At 48.9% G+C, this 14,173-nt stretch overlaps 1 protein-coding gene across 37 annotated transcripts in view; it reads right to left on the bottom strand.

Annotated features, from left to right (window-relative positions):
• The window catches only part of Nrxn3 (neurexin 3), a 1,549,271-nt gene that overhangs the window by 1,534,673 nt on the left and 425 nt on the right, over window positions 1–14,173 (bottom strand). The window contains exon 1 of one of the 37 annotated variants that reach the window (XM_078050615.1): window positions 12,526–12,778. The exons of 34 other annotated variants lie outside the window; for them this stretch is intronic. The gene's annotated coding sequence lies outside the window, so the exon portion shown is untranslated. Of the gene's footprint in view, window positions 1–11,847; window positions 11,929–12,242; window positions 12,394–12,525; window positions 12,779–14,173 lie in introns of those variants that run through there. 2 more of the 37 variants (XM_078050616.1, XM_078050617.1) reach the window with 2 other exon arrangements.

Raw genomic sequence — 14,173 nt, 5'->3', positions numbered from 1 at the left:
CTCCTGCAGGGCATGCATGCAGTCACACTATCCTTCACTACAGAGTGTCAACCGATCCTCTTGCCTAGATCCCTATGATGACCTGTGCAAAGGAAGCGCCCAACAGACACTTGCAGGACTGGATTTGTGGAAGCCCAGGCTGTGCCAGCTAGTTCATGAGTGGGTGGCAATGGGCTTACAGAAGACATTTCTCTCCCTGTCCCCTAAACCTCCCTCTCCTATCCCAGTCCTCTGCAGAACTGCAGATGTGCATTTGAGAAAAGATGGAACCAAATCTACATCACAAATCTCTTAAGCATCATATCCAAACTCAAGCAAGGCCAGCGGTCCCACCACCCACCCAGCATGGCTGTATCACCTTTATCAAATCTCCCCCAGCTGGCTGTGCACCTCTCCCTCACTCAGCAACCCAGGCTCCAGTTGTAGCTCTGCCACCAACCTCCTCTGCATCCTTGGGCAATTCACCTGGCCCTCCTCTCACCATGGAAGCAGGCGGACTAGCCATGTTCCAGGGCTCCACCCACTCTCCAAGGTGTTCAGAGTCCATGGAGGAGAACAGAGTTTCACCTCTTCAAACTTATCATTTGGAGAAGTTCCAGATTCTGTTCCTAAATAGAAGGTAAGAGGCTTCCCATATCCAAGGCTTCCTCTATCCCTTCTTTATTTTCTGGGTTTAAAAGGACGCATTTTTTTTTTCCCAAGGAGTCTAACACGGGGCTGCCTCGGATGCAAGGAGAGGGAAGCTGGGCAGGCTCCTCTTTCTTCTTAAGACAGAGGACCTGAGATGCCAAAATTTACCAGCCGCCTCATTACACCCAAAATCTAAATCTGGAAGCTCCAAGACATGAGTGGCTGTTGTGGGAACGTGTTCGTGATGCATCTTTAAGTGAAAAATCAGGCTAGTGTGACAGCTTCCAAGATGTGATTTCAGTGCCTGGCAGAGAGTGGGCGCTCAATTAGTACTTGTTAAATGAGTGAATGAACTTCTCTAAAAACAAAATAACACAGCCTGGATTGCGGATGCTGAGAAATTAGGCTGGAAAAAATAAGATACCAGAATTCTCTCATCGATTTTCTCTGGAGGGAGGATTGATAGGTGGCTTTTACTTTCATTTTTGGTATTTTCTAAATGTTCTATGACACACATTTATTACTTGGTTGTGAGAGAATCACTGAGTCATTTTTATAAGGAGTTCATTGTTATTAAAAATCATAATAATGACCAGGCACACAAAAGAAAAAGAAACAAAAATTGACTGTCACCCACACTCTATAGCTCACACACAAGACAACCTTCTCGCCTCCCACTAACTCTGTCCCTCTCTTGCAGAAAGTGTCCCCCTGTCCTCCCTTTCCTATCTTGATGTCAGGAATCTGGAGAACCAGGCTATTGCTTTCCGGTGTTAAAGCTTTGTGAGAAGCAGAGCCCAGTAAAAAAGGCAGCCCCCACTGCCCCCTATCATGGTTAGCCTATGAGCTATCCTTCCAAAGCCTCTGTGTTCATATGGGAAAGTTCAGAGTGAAAATGATCAGATTATGAGAACTGTGACCTAATCAGCCCATCCCAGTCTGAAGGGACAGGTGGGTGCTAACTGTACACAGGTGGGTGTGACTGCAGGACGTGGGTCATTGGGGGCATGTCCTTTATATCTTGTTCACGCCTCCCCCCCCCCCCTCTCTCTCTCTCTCTCTCTCTCTCTCTCTCGGCTTCCCAGCTGCCATGATCTGAGCAGCTTCCCTCCACCATGCCCCACCCCTCCACCATCATCTCAGGCCCAGAGAAATGGAGCTGGCCAACCGTGAACTGTGGACCCCTCACACCATGAGCCAGAATAAAGGTTTCCTCCTCTAAATTGTTCTTGTTGGGTATTTTAGTCACAATAATGAAAACCTCACACACCCTTGGAGAAAAACAGACCCCAAGTGAGCACATCCACTTCTGGCTTCTCCCTTGCCAGAACCATCCCTTAGACCCTGGAAGAGAATCCAGTCAGGACACAGCAGAGTCTCCATCCCACGGAACACCTGTCCCCATGTCAGTCTTGCTCGCCTGCAGGTTAGGAAAGAATATGGATTCCTATGTGCTGGCACTTTTCAGGAACTAAATGTCTTATCCATACCCCACTAACACATCTTTCTCTTTCTACATCTTCCTGCCTCTTTCCCCGGGTTCTAGTGCAAGGCCAAAACAGGTGGACCAGTATCTCTTCCCGCCTCCACTCAATATCTGCTTGGTGCAGGTCAGCTTGAGGTGGTCCAGGGACAATACAACTCCAGCAGCAGACCCTCAGGTGAACAGGCAGGAAGGGTGTTCAGGAGAGCAGGATAAAGACAATAAGAACAGAACGCAGGTGACAAGCATCTCACTTACTAGCAGCAGGTAGGGATGAAGGGTGGGAGAAAAGAAGGTCATTGGCCATGGGCTCCTGGACCAACAAACCCAGAAAGCTAACCTGATGGTCCTCGCCAGAGGCAAGAAAACTGGAGATGCCTCAAAGCAGAGAGCAACTGTGCCCCAAAGCAGTCCCCTGTTCCTCATTCCTCTGGCTCTCCATGACCCAGAACAAGCAGGCCTGTGACTCTAGGGGACACTCCCCTTGCCTCCACCCTTCCATGGGGAGCACCACCTCCAGGCGAGGACCACACACCCAGACAGGACAACGTTCAGACAGCCCCTATCTGAGAACATGTCATCTCGCAGACTAAGCCCAGAGACCAGAGGCCCTGCCCCGAGACGGCTCTGCCCCACCCGGCTGCCAGGAGACCCACTGGACCACCCCTCCCAGCCTCACTTCCCCCACCTGCAGAAGGGGGATGAGCGCTCGCTGCTCCTGTTTTTCCTGGTCTCTGGGGGGATTCCGTGAGCCGCTGTTGACAAAGCGCTTTGCACAGTGGCTGCGTCTAAGAGCTCCCTGGTGGCCAGGATTATCAGTACTTTTCTTAACTTCTCCAGGTTTTCTTTTTTCCAAATTTATTTAGTATCTATATTTTTTATATCGACAAAATAAAATCACATGTACTTACATACAACACAGCGTTCTGAAGTCTACCTTCATGGTGGGATGGTTAAATCAAGTTAATTAACAGAAGAACTGCTTCGTGGAGTTATTTTGCAGGAGGACACCCAAGACCCACTCTCAGCATTTTTCAATGGTACAATGTACGGTTATTAACCACCGTCGCCCTGTGGGTCATGCATCAGCGGAACTGATTCCTCCATCTAGCTGGGATTTTGTATCCTTTGGCCAACAACTTCCCCATGCATGCACGTGTGCACGTGCACACACACTCACACATTCTCTGCCTCAACTTCTCTGCTTTCTTCCCACCCTAAACCTCCCCATTCATCCCTGCCTTGATCAGCCAAATGCAAGTTCCTCAGGGCCACCTTTCCCTGCCAGAAACAAGACAAGAAGAGGGACCGGGTCAAATCACCTGAGAAGGTCATTAGCTAGAAACAAGAAAGATGTTAGAAAGAAGGGGCAGGAGCATCAGACAGGCCCCACGTCTGATCAGACAGTACCTCTCCACGTCTCAGTGCCCTCTCCTGTACCCAGGCAACAAAAGACCAGTACCCCCGTCCAGGCCTGATGGTGAGGATTAAAGGAGGTGACACATGTGCGGGCACTACACAGGGCCTGCCTATAGTGAGCGCTTGATAAATTTTAGCTGTCATTCCCCCCCTGTCCCCATCATTCTAAATTAGGTCTCTGTGATTCTCAGTACTTCTCCCTCACAACACTCGTCGTAATGTGTAATTATATACTGGTGTTGTCTGTTTGCCTTTCCACCCAAGTCTGAATTCTATGATGGATAAACCAAATGTCTCTCATGGATGTGGCTGTATTCCCAGAACCTGGTCCTGGGCCTGGATATAGTAGGTGTTTAATAAATATCTGTTGGATGAATCAATGAATGAAAAAAATGAATAGAATATTAGCGTTGGCACGGAGGACAGCCAAGGTCCCTTCCAGCTCTGAGAGGCTCCAACTATTCTCTATTTCTGACAGCTTTGGAAGAAAAGCTTAAAATGAACCCCAGGGAAGCTGTTTTGCCGATCCCTGGGGGAAGCCCCAGGATGCGGCGGCTGACAGGCTTCTCGACACTCAAGTTGTGCCGAGATTTACTCTGAGGTTCTTTTTTAAACCTGAGAAGGGAGTCTACTGAATTTCCAGGATGCGATCAACCTCTTCTCCCACTAAACAAGGCACTGAAGTGGCAGGGGGACCCAGGCCAGGTGCACAGTAGCAGTAATGAAGAGTTGGTCCAGAGCAACAGGTGGCCACAACAGACCACGGCCTCCCCACTTCCACCCCACCAAGAAGAGAGGACTTCACAAGTACTGGGACCACAGGGCTGGAGCTGGCCCTAGATTGCACCACCTCACCCAGTCATAGAAAGTGCCTGCTTCTCATGCAGATTCCTAGGTCCCTCCCCAGAACTCCTTAGTCAGATCTGCAGGTTGAGGTCTGAGGAGATGCATTTATCAAAGCTCCAGAGACATCCATGCATAGCAAAGTCTGAAACCTGTTACTCCAATGAGGAGAAAAATAGATGGATATAAATGTTGCCCCATTGGATATGGGGTGTGCCCAATCAATCACCTTCACACATCTTACGTCACTCTGGAAACGAGAAGCTGGCCAGCACCTCCTGCCCCAGGCTTTACAGAAAAGGCTCTTCTAAACCACTGATTTGCAAACCTGGAGAGCTTTAAATATATGGATACTCTGGTCTTTCCCCTAAGACTTCTAATTTAACTAGTATGAAGTGCAACTTGCATTCAGAATTTTGCAGCAAAGTATGAGAACTGCAACTCTAACTTACTCTTATCATTCACCTCCCATCACTACAAACACCCCAGTACAGCCTTCTCCCCACCAGAGCCTCGCCTCAGCAGCCATGGACTCAGAAGTGGGGCTCACACTGCAAGATGCTGAGATTTCTGGGGCCCAGGATCTAGCCAGAGGGTTCATCCTAATGTTCCCCAATTTGCTAAGCCAGGATCCATGTCCTTGGTGAGTAAGAGACAACAAAACACAACTGTAAAGAAGTCTCAAAGTCATGTTTATCAAAGTGTTATCCCAACTCCACCACTTACCAACTCTGCAACCTCAAGCAAGGAAGTGAACCTCCCCAAGCCATACTTTCCTCGTCTATAAAATGGGACTAGGGTTATCTAATACTCACCCACTGAGTCCTCCCAGCCCTATGTAAAAAGCACTTGATTTTTGCTATTGCTGGCACACAGCAAAAGCTCCATCTAAACATCAGATGGTTCTTTTTGTTGCTGTAAGTTGCAGCATTGATATTGGGTTTTCAGTTAAAGGGGCTTGCACCCCTCAGTGGCTATTCTGCCAACCTCAGGTCATTTCAATCCCAGTGTTCCTTCTCTTGCCAAGCCTTGCCAACTCTGTGACTGTGAACTTGCTACTTCTCTGCACCTCCATTTTCCTGTGTCCAAAGTAGGATTGTAGAAGGACACACCTCCACACCTACGGAAAGAACCAATGAGCTCATACTTGTAGAGTGCTGAGCGCACAGCCTGACATAGTTGCTCCACAAACAGAAGGTGGTAAGAAAAGAGGAGAATTTAGTGCGGAACCTAAGTTCCTCCCCTTGAATTGAGGTTCCACCCTAACCCTCTCCAACCACTTGGGTAGCCCAGGGGTAAAGAAGATGCCTCCCAAAGGCTCCTGGGAAGTTGACGGTTGTGAATTGGGAACCAGGGAAAGCACAGTCCCAGCTCCCCTCCGCCCCTCTGGGGTGATCCTGAAGAATGCTGACTCCAGCTGGGGGCCCCTCTCACTGCTCCCCATCCGCCTCACTCCATTTAGCTCTGGCAATCCAATTCCCTTTCCTCCACCCGGAAATCGATGTTTAATTAACACATTATTGGAAAAATAAACACAGTCTTCAATGGGACTGCAATGGAGCTAATGCAGCTCAGCTTGGGGGCTTCAGACCAGTCCCCCGCCCCACTATCAGAAAAACATTCTTCTGTTCCCTGCATCTCAACCAAGAAAAAGTTCCTCCTACTCCCTGGAGCCCTCCAGCCTGGGAGATCCCAGCTGCTTGCCTCTGACCATGCTTTCTTCCTGTCTCCAGGCAGCAGACTCCCATCCTGCTTTGCCCTTTACCCTAGGATGCAGGGGTATTAAAGATGGATTTATTATTGGTGCATTTACTTCTGCTGCATGGGAAAAGAGGTAACTCCTGGACACCCCATTGGTGAGGGTATGGATGGTCCCATTTCTTCCTTCCCTCTAGACAAGAATCAATGCTCATCCAAATTTGAAATCAGCAGCTATCTTTCCCTGACTGGCAGATGAGACCAAAGGGGATTCAGGGATGACTAACTAGGATGGTGACCACCCCGCAAAGCCCTGTCCAGCCCTCAGCCCTCAGGAGCTGACCTGAAAACCTTTCTCAGGGTCTTCTGGCCTCATCTAGATGCTCCACCTCATGTCCACTCTTCTCAGGCTTAGTAAAAGGTTTCTGGGTTCAGGCCTAAGCCTGGATCTCAGGTGATCCTAAACATACCATTTATCCCCTCTGACCACCAACTTCCTGATCAAATGAGGATGCTGCCAATCTAAACGAAACAGCAGAGCTCAAAGCTCTGCTAATAGCAGGTGCTAGTTTAATTACATTGCAAGGATTACAGACCAGGAAACCTACCAAGACCCAGGATCACAGAGCAAAAGAGGACTAGGGTTTCAGGTTCCCTACCTTCTGATCACCCACAACCATGCCAGACTATCTGAACACTCTCCTTAGACAAGGTGCCTGAAATAAGGAAGAAGGTAACTGAGACATCAGAAAACATATTTCCAAAGTGTCACCAAAAAATGGCAATTAGCAAGTACCTCTGCTAGGATAGCACACTTGCCCCCTTGCCCTGCCACCACCAAAAACCTGAACTGCTTTGGACAAACAGCAGCATCTTCAGCAAGTCCCAGAGTGGTGAGTCTGACTGCCTGGCCCAGGGGCCAACTCTCAGTATCAAGTTCCCAGACCAGGGCCAGCAAAGGACAGACCCATGGTGCAGGGGTGGCACAGTAGCTAAGGCTAGAGGCTTCAAAGGCAAGCCTGCTGCTTCCAACCAGAGTGACCATGGACATGTCACCTGACCTCTTCGGACCTTAGTTACTTTCCTTGTAAGACAGAACTGATCAAAGTACCACTCTCAGCGGGTTACTGAAGGATTAAGTGAGATAATGCAAATCAAGTGCTGAGCATTATACCTGGTACAAAGGCAGGACCCAAATGTCAGCTAGCTGCATTAGCTAGAGGAAGAGTAGTTAGGACAGCAGAAAGAATCTTGGTGGGTAGTAGGAATCGTTACAAGACCCAGGTCTCAATCCTTCAGAAATTGAGGACAAGCAAAAGTCTTGCTGGTGCAAGACTCCACTCCCCGCCCCTTGTTTGCCTTGAAATTGGATTTCCCTCTCTAGCATTCCACCTTCCTTGCTCCGTCCCATTAAGAGAAAGTGGGTGATGTCATTTCAAAGAAGGATGGCCATATATTTTATCATCCAAACCAGGACACCGTTGAGAGTTAATAATTACACTAGGACATAGGCTTAAGCAGGAACTGTCTGCAAACCAGGGCATCTTGTTATGCCATCCCAAGGTCACACAGAACCCCCTCCACATCCTGCTTCAGGTTCCTGGCAAAAGGGAAGACTAGACTGGTTCTAAGACTCCACCATTTCCTAGCCTCCCTTCTTACCCCAGCCCACCAAAACATACTGGTGCTTGACTAGAGTGTCTTGACCTCCATTCAAGGTCAAGGTCAACCCTAGGCGGGGCTGAAAAGACTCTTAGGTCTTCACCCACACTTCATAGCATGATGCCCTCCAACCAGCCTCTGAAAATGGAAATGAAATGCTCTGGGTCCAGTATCTGGCCCACACCTCCCTTCTTGAGAAACAAGAGCTAAGCCAGGCTGGGAGAGCGCAGGGGCCCAGAGGCCCTCAGGATCCAGATGCCAGATGCTTGGGTCTCCAAATGGAGCCCTGCCACATCTGACAGTGCCCTTGATAGCAGGGTTAGAAGGGTTGAGAACCACACGCACTGAGGTTTCTTCCTCCAGCACCGTCAGAGCATGACCTTGACCAACACTCATTGACTGGTTGTAACCTTGGGATGGAGCCCTCCGGGACACTTCCAGCCGTAAAAACCCTGAAATTAATGTCTTCTTCCGGAATCCCTTCAGCCCTGCTGGAATCACCTCTGCTCTCCTCAGGGGCACACCCTACCTGCCCACCTCCCTAAGACCTCCTCCCCTCTGACCCAGGAAGCAGAAGAACCAACAGCACCTCATCAGCCAGGAAACCTGGAGTCCGGCCTCCTCTGTGCCTCAGACGTCACCTCTGACTTCCCACGAACCACGTCATCCCCTGGGCCTCAGTTTTCTGAGTGAGACGATGGCTCACCCCTCTTTGCTTCTAACAGGGTAACGTAAGGGTCATAAGCTGGGGCTCTGGAATAAGACACCTCTGAGTTCAAGTCCTTGATCTTCATTTTGTCAGGTTACTTTCTCTGAGTCTCAGTCTCCTATCAACAAAGCAGGTAATATGGCTGTACCTCATTGAGTTGCTTGGGAAATTGAACAAGACAGAGCACATGAAAGAAACTTGGTGCTGGAGTTGGTTAAGTGGTAAGTACCCATGTTACCACCATTTCTATACTAGGACAATGATAATGATGATTACTAATAGCAAAGGGACTGTGAAGGAGCCAGAGTGACCCTGAACTAGGTATAGAGAAGACCTTCCTAATTGAATTCCAAGTTCAGCACTTTGCAGTTCCTCCAACACACCTGGACTTGCAGGCAGAGCTAAGGCAGTCCAAAGCAAAGCTCAGCTATCCCTGAAGACAGGTCCCAAGGTGCTACAGAAGGAAGAACTCCAACACCAACTCCATGTGGTTCTTGCCTCCAATTAGCAAATATTTGTTGAGCACCTACTATGTGCCAAGAAATGTCCTTGGCACTGGGGACACTGTAATGAATAAAAACAAATCCTTGATCTCATGGAGCTTGCATTCTAGAGTTGGAAGATATGAGATCTATAGATACATAATATAATATTCAGTAGTGATAGTGATTACCAATAAAAGTAAGGGTAGAATAATGGGCAGGACAGCAGCCAGAGGACCAGGGACTCTTTCATTGAGCAGGTCAGAAAAGGCCTCTTTGAGGAGGTGTCATTGGGGCTGTGACCTACAAGAAGGGGGCTCGAGAGCTGGCCTCATGCATAGCCCATGCCCCATGCCCAGCAGAGCCACCTGTGGCTGGCCCTGTCACACAGCTGCATCAATCTATCTGCAGAGCAGCCAGAGCTGGCCCTCAAGGGTCAGAGCTGCAGTGCGACCATTCTTCCCCAGCTGGTACACACTTTGGGGACACAGGGCTGGACCACCACAGGAACAGACGCACCCAGCTGGTGTATTTCTAGGCAAAGAGCTGTGGCAAGGATGCTTGCCCTTTTGCAAATCTCCCACCCACATTGGAGGGTCGTGTAAGGAGAATAGGGCCAGGGGGTCCCGAGAGCAAGCCCTTCTCTGATTTGGGCACAATTCACCTCTGAGGCATCCAACTCCCCATTTCTCCCCTTTCTCTGGCAATGACGTAACCCTTTCTCCCCAACTCCTCAAGGTCAGCCCTAGGAAGGGAGAAGAATGAGAGAAAGGTGAGATAACCAACATTTTACTCTGATATATATATTTTTTTCTTTAAAGCAAAATGTTTTCCAATTTCACTCACAATTGCTAATAAAGAGGGACAGAGTGCTAGCTGAAGGAGAAGAGAAAAATGGCGTCTGTAGTTAAGGCAGCCAGAGCCCCAGAGAACCGGGGCTGGAGCTGCTCTCACGGCCAAGGGCAATCGGCTCCTTCAGGCTGCAGCCTCCAGGGCCATGCTGCTCAAGAGAGCTGGCCCGGGAGAGGAGGCTGTCCTCAGAGCTCAGTCCAGAGCTCTGGCAAGGGGCAGGGAAAACCCTCAGCCTCACCCACCTTGTCCCTTCTCCCCCTTCAGTCTGCATCCGCCCACCCATCATCCATGAGCTCACCCGCCCACGGACTTGCTTGGTGGACGTGGGGATCTCATTTGAGGCTTCCTGCTGGAGACAACAGCAGTCTCTCCCCCTCTACCTTCTTCTCAACTGCTTTGAAGACTTCATTCTCCTGTCCCTCCACTACACACCCCTGCGTTCTGCCCATCTCCCCTGATGGCCAGCACACCTCTCCAGAGCCACTCTTACATACACATCCAACACACAACAGCCACACGGCACAAAAAGACAGGCAGCCTACTGCCCGAACCACACAGCGGGTTGGCGAAACCGTGGAGTCCGATTGGAGGCACACCACTGTTTAATAACACACAGATCCCCTTCCAGCCCCCACCCGAAAGGCAGCAGGAAGGCCGACCAAAAATGTCAAGACCCGGCATCATCCGTAGAGCAGAGCAGAGAGCTGGGTAGGACAAAGACATCACTCCATCCTCCCAAAGAACCACGACGAGGTGCTGGGCGATTCTGCAGTGCCCTCTGTTCTGACACAGCCCACTGATCAGGGCTGCGTGTGGTGGGGGTGTGAGGGCGAGTACCCATGTGCATGGGGAGGGGGCTGTGTCTACTCTCCAGGCATCAAACCTCCCCAGAGGTAACCCAGTCCCGATGCTGCCTTCCCCTGTAACCTTCCTCCAATGTGCCGCAAACATAGATTTCATGGATGGTTAAATTGGATCATTATCACCGGGTGCTTATTTGGCCAAATAAAAAAAAAAATCATTAATGTCATCTACCCCCAATCCAATCCCCTCCTCATGAGGTCCCCTCCCCCAAAGACTCTCCAACATGCAAATCCTATGAAACTGCGACACACCACAGCTTTCGGGAAAGAATAATGGCGAGAGGAAAGAAGAGAGCGGTTGCAGGAGAAGATGAAGCCCTAACATTACAGCATTCTCCCCCGTGAAGGAGGGGGAAAGGCATCATGGTGGACGTAGAGGTGGGGAAAGAGGTAAAGGGGAACAAAACCAAACAAAATCAAGCCCTTGGTCGGCCGCGTATGTAAGAGTGTGTGTGTGTGTGCAAGCGCGTGTGCCAGTGCGTGTGTGGATGTGCCGACTTAGCCCTCCTATCAGAAGGCTGCATCCGTGTGGCATGTAGGAAAGGCCATCGCACCACTGTTGTGTTGCAAAAAAAAAAAAAAAAGAGCCGCAGAGCCATCAGAATCAGAATTTTTCTCATGGAGACAGAAAGGGCTGGAGAAAAGGGGGAGGGGGTGTATAGGATAGGGGGGACAGTGTGTGGAGATAGGAGGCAAGATCATGGCAGAATTGGGGGAGGATGGAGGGGGAAATCGGTGGTACGGTGAAAAAAATTGCACACACACAGAGACACAAATACACACAATACCCAAACACCAACCCCACTGCTGCACTGTTCATCCAAGACTGACAACCCGTCCCCCATCTCTCCGCTGCCTCTCGTGCCCCCAAAGCTGATGCCGATGGATTTCTGTATCTCACTTTTGCAGCAGTGGGCTAATTACAACCAAGCCCCCTCACCAAATTACCTCCTCCCCTCCCTCTCCTTTTTTTCCCCTCTAAAAGGCCAATTGAGGAATAATGTGTTTTTAGAGATAATGGATTTCTTTTTTTTTTTTTTCCCAAGAAGCGAGAGAAACAGGGGATGCAGGACAGAAATTCTGCAAACCGGTGACTTCCGACCTCACCTCCATGTCCCCCCAGGTTCCCATTCACTGGAGCATCTCATCTACCATTCTCCCACCATTCCCTTGTCCCCCACCACCCAAAAGAAAAGACCTTCCTACCATGCACATCGACAAACACACCAACCGCCACCCAATCTCAGTAGCCGATCTCAAAACCCCAAGCATCAATCCACCTCGATACATCCTTTCCCTTATATAAGCAGCAAATCATCAACATAGTCAGTAGAAACGCAGCATTAAAAAGAAATCAACAGAAACGGAGGCCAGACCCCCGTCAAACCCCCAATAATTAATAATAGGGAGCTACCAGAGAAGCAAAGACGTAGTTGTCTCTCAAAATCTAGAATCCCTTTGATTTCTGGCTTCCCCTTCTTAAGAAGCAATTTTCTTAAATTATAATTTCACTAGAAAGGGCTGGAAAGCTCCAGAAAGGGGCATTCGCACAGTCCGGTTGTTTAAAAGAAAAAAAAAATTAACCCAGCCCTGTTGCTCACTTTAATAGCGAACTTCCAACGTCCAGCTTTCCCCCTCTTCCAGCAGGAAGACTGGCTCGCAGGTTGAGCCCAGGGCTGCAGAAAATGGGCCAAGAGCCCTTACTACACTCCCCATCAACAACAAAAAAGAACAAACAATAGGAATATCTCTGCACGACTAGCACCCGTCTGAAATATCGTTCACCCCGATAGGACTTAGGCAGATTAAGTCTGAAGATTAAAAAAAAAAAAAGAAATACCAGCTTTGCCTCATCTCTCTCCCCACCATCCTTCCGACACGTACCCAGTAGCCCTTAGGTAAACTTGCCCATCATAACCAGCGGGACCATTGTAACTTGAAAGGCGATGCAGAAGCCCTTGAACGAGGAAGGGAGGCTCTATCCAGAGAGCAAATTGAGAAAGGCCAGTTCTTCAGGCTCCCCAGACTAACCTCCAGGTGCCCCCAGATAGACTATCCCAGGAACCAAGTCACCCAGCGCGCTGGGAGTTCAAATTTCCATTGGAGCCTTCATCACAAAGGCAAACGGTCATCTGACCCCCGAAACCACACCGTCCTCCAGATGTGAGAAGGAGTGCCCCTCGCCCTCCCAGAGCCATCCTCAGGACCCAGGTCAGAGAAAGAATTCAGAATGTTGGGGTGGCTTTTGATGGCAAAAGAAACGCTATCTCCCCAAAGCGGGAATTAACCGGAGGAAGCGGGGAGAAGACAGCTCCTGCTCTACCAGCTATCTTATTTGATCCGAGTGGTTAGCTCTCAATGATCTCTGACCTTTGCATTTAAAAAATAAATAAATAAAAATAAAGATCAGGGAAGAGGAAACCTACTTTACCTAAACCCAAATAATGGTTCGCAAAAGAATACATAATTTTCTTCATTGCATGATGATATTTCTGCATCCAGATCAAAAGAGGTAGGCATTTAATGGAGGAAGGGAGAAATTTATTTTATTTTTTTTAACAAGTAATCACAGGGCAAGTCACCTGCAAAGCAGCCGAGCCCATAGGTTGGTATTACATCACTGGCCTGGGAAGGGATGGGGGCTGGGGGACAGATTTTTTTTTTTCCCTTGTCATCAGGATGATGTTTCTAAAGCAGTTAAGTTTTGTGGTTAAAAAAGAAAGAGGGAAAGAGCCGAAACTCTGGGAACAGCACAAAGCCTTGAAATAACAATCCATCGAACCAGTCTTTAAGGTCACTGAGAGCTTGCAAAACCCACAGTGCTTACACATAGTGGAAGTTTTCAGGCAAGGCTGCTACTAAATCATTAATATAAACAAATGGAAGGCAGAGGAGGAAGATTCCCTTGTAAGCGATCCAAACAGGAGCGCACACACCACCGCTCACACACTTCCTTTTCACCTTCCCCAAGTGTGCCCACCGTCACAACAAGATAGCAGGAGTCCAACCTGAATTCTCAGACTCAAGAACAACCTCCTCACACACCCTCCCCCCCCCCAAAAAAAAAAAAATCAAACCCAACACATACTCAACATACATACCTCCATTCCTCAACAGCTAGGGAAATCCCTGTCTCAATTTTATTTTGTCTTCTGGTGATCCCAGAGTGTCCCTTCTCTTTCTCATTTTGACCAGCCCCCTTCCCCATGAAGGGGAGAGGGAAGAGGGGGGTGGAGAGCAAGTGGCTTCGAAATGTCAAAAAAGTATCTACCCAAAACGAAGTGACCAGCACACATCATTTTAAGACCAACAATCCAAGCAAATATTTGGAGAATGACTCGAAAAAGAAAAAAGAAAGAAAGACGAAGCTATTCAATCTCAAACATTCTCTGACTTTTCCAACATCTGAAGCAAAAGGACCCAACTTCCAGGAGAAACTGATGGAAAAGAAAAGGAGTCGAAAAGCCATTCCCGGGGTCAGCCTCTCGGATCCAGCATTCAAAAAAAAAAAAAAAAATCTAGGTTGGTCGCT

This window comes from Ictidomys tridecemlineatus, chromosome 5 (assembly GCF_052094955.1).
Source record: "Ictidomys tridecemlineatus isolate mIctTri1 chromosome 5, mIctTri1.hap1, whole genome shotgun sequence".
NCBI lineage: Eukaryota > Metazoa > Chordata > Mammalia > Rodentia > Sciuridae > Ictidomys > Ictidomys tridecemlineatus.
This window is presented reverse-complemented; position numbering and strand designations above follow the sequence as displayed.